This window comes from Phyllobates terribilis, unplaced genomic scaffold (assembly GCF_046119375.1).
Source record: "Phyllobates terribilis strain yellow unplaced genomic scaffold, ASM4611937v1 Scaffold_3__8_contigs__length_932513732, whole genome shotgun sequence".
Classification (NCBI taxonomy): domain Eukaryota; kingdom Metazoa; phylum Chordata; class Amphibia; order Anura; family Dendrobatidae; genus Phyllobates; species Phyllobates terribilis.
Genome location: NW_027362763.1, coordinates 905830658 through 905833562, shown reverse-complemented (window position 1 = coordinate 905833562; position 2905 = coordinate 905830658).

Genomic DNA, 2905 nt, shown 5'->3' with positions numbered 1-2905 from the left:
TTTTTCTACTTTTTATTATTCAGTAGAACCTTCATTGTCCTTTTCTCCCGTGGTCACATTGTCTTCTGACGCTCCTTACACTAGAAGCACACACACGCAGTGTTCACTATTGAAGGCTGGGTCGCATGCAATGAAAGTGTACATCCTGAATCTGTTCAGTGCCAGAACGTACTTTGTAGATGCAATCAGCGTGCTCTCCTCTTCAGTCCCACCAACAAAGACAACAGCCCCGGCTCCTCCCACTGTGCGCTGCGCATGCCCTGCGTGCCTCTCAGAGTTCTGTAAATCTAAGGTGTAGTAGAAACTAGGAGCAAAAAAAAAAGCCAAATGTGGTTTATCTGCGCTGCAGGTAGGCAATGAAGATCCAAATGGAAGTATAATAATAAAGGTCTAATTTCAGGTTCTTCAATCATTCTGTGAAGAAACAGGTGTGAATCAGGTGGCCTTTATTTAAGGGTGAAGCCAGCACATGTTGAAAAAGCATTTCTCCTTGAAAGCAGGGCTGTGGAGTCTGAGTCTATGTCCATTTTGGTGGAGTCAGAATCGGAGTCGGTATAAAATGGACCGACTCCAACTCCTAAAATATATAATAAATTGGGTACAGTAGTTCAATGCAGTCTGTGGGGAATATTTTTTTCATAAGAATTTGGGAAAGTTCTGAAATGTCCGATTCCTGATCTAAGGATCTAGACTTTTAGCTGAGATTAATCTGTACTACAGTAAATTTATCACTTAAACATGAGCCATGTAGGAGGGAGCCTTTGAGTTGGAGTCCGTGTCATGGAAATTGAGGAGTCGGAGGTTTGGCTTACCGACTCCACAGCCTTGCTTGAAAGCCTGAGAAATATGGGTCGCTCGAGACATTGTTCAGAAGAACAGCGTACTTTGATTAAAAAGTTGATTGCAGAGGGTAAAACTTATAAAGAAGTGCCTACAATGATAGGCTGCTCAGCTAAAATGATCTCCAATGCTTTAAAATGGAAAGCAAAACCAGAGAGATGTGGTAAAAAACAGACTACCATTCGAATGGATCGAAGAATGGCAAAGACCCAGCCAATGATCAGCTCCAGGATGATCAAAGACAGTCTAAAGTTACCTGTGAGTACTGTGACAGAAGACACCTGTGTGAAGCTAATCCCTTTGTGGGGACTTCTTGCTAAAACCCCCCAAAAAAAGTGTTCTTTGGCAAATTGTATCTGCTACAGTACATCAACTGACCTAAAGAGAAATGGAGAAACATTTTGTAGACTGATAAAAGTATAACTGTTCTTTTTGTGTCCAAGGGCGCCGACCGTTCGTCGGACGACCCCCAAACTCTGCATTCAAGCCACAGTGCACTTTGAAGACAGTGACGCATGTTGGTGCAAGCATCAAATGGGCATCTTTCTCTTACTCTGGTGATGGACCTATTTACCACATACCAGAGATCATAGACCAGTTTGCATACATTAAAATACTTGAATAGGTCATGTTGCCTTACGCTGAAGAGAATATGCCTTTTAAATGGGTGTTTCAACAAGACAACAACCCTAAACACACTAGTAAACAAGCAAAATCTGGGTTCCAGTCCATCAAAATTGAGGTTATGGAGTGGCCAGCCCAATCCCCTGACCTTAATTCAATAGAACACTTGTGGCGTGACATCAGAAATACCATTTGAGGCAAAGCCAACAATGCCAAAAAAATTGGGAGATGTAGTCAAAGCATCCTGTGCTGCAATAATAGACAGGTGGCAGAAGTTGGTTGAATCTATGCAACATAGATGTGATGAAGTTCTAAAAAAAACCTGTGGGTATACAACTAAATATTAGGTTAGTGATTCACAGGAATGCGAAATCCTCAAAAAAATGTACATATTGTAAGTTTGTTAAGACAAATGCAGACACTTTTTTAGAACAGCCCAATGTTCATTTTTTGTTTTCTGTAAAGTAGGTAAAAAATTATATACATTTCTCCATGTTTTGAATTAGAAAACTATGTGCAATGTTCCCAATGTGATGGAAATGAGCACAAATTCTTCATACTAGTATTTAATGTTTTTGAACACTACTGTGAACATCGAAATGGCCTCTGGCAGAAAACCACCCCTGCTTTATAGGTGAAAGTTCTGAGTCTGCACTAACATTAGCATAACAGAATCCAATTATGAGCCTAGAGGTCTGGACAGAAAATGGTTCTGTATTAAAACATGGCACTAATTATTCCATCGGTGTTGCAGTTAACATCTTATTGCATAATGAAGTACATAGAAGTCAGCGCTTGTGTGTCTTCTAGAGTTGAGGAGCTGCGCTCTTTCCATCCAAGGTAGATGCTGGCTACATTGCATAGATGGCATCTATGTTTAACAGCGGTTGGAGCCATACAGGAGATGACATCAGAATGTAGTCCCATTTCCACAGACTAATTCGGATCGGAGACTCTGCGTACACTGATCACTCAGATTTGCATCAGCCCAATTCTTAAGGATGAAAGATTCTACGTCCGTCTGCACCTGCTCGAACTATAGCAGAAGTATCTGTCATACTATTATATAGGTAAGTGCCACAAAATCATGTCACCAACACATCTGTGAATATAAAAATAATGTGGCGAACCCCTTTAACTCTTTCTGCAGCCTGCAATAGACAGTATAATACAGCAGCTATATAGGAAGTAAACTGCTAAATTTTAAGTGAAATCCAATTGCAAAAATGACTTTTAGCCCTAATGCATGCTTTAACGTAAACAAAATTGTCCACAAAGGTGGACAACCCCTTTGAAGGGGTTGAAGAGTTATTCCAATTTAAGTTAAAAATAGAAAAAAATTAGATAATTTATTACTCTGACATCTGAGTGATCAGGAAATATAGCCATGTGTAAGGTTTTAGTTTTTTAGCAAAATTACAAATTAAATGTAAGTGGGAGG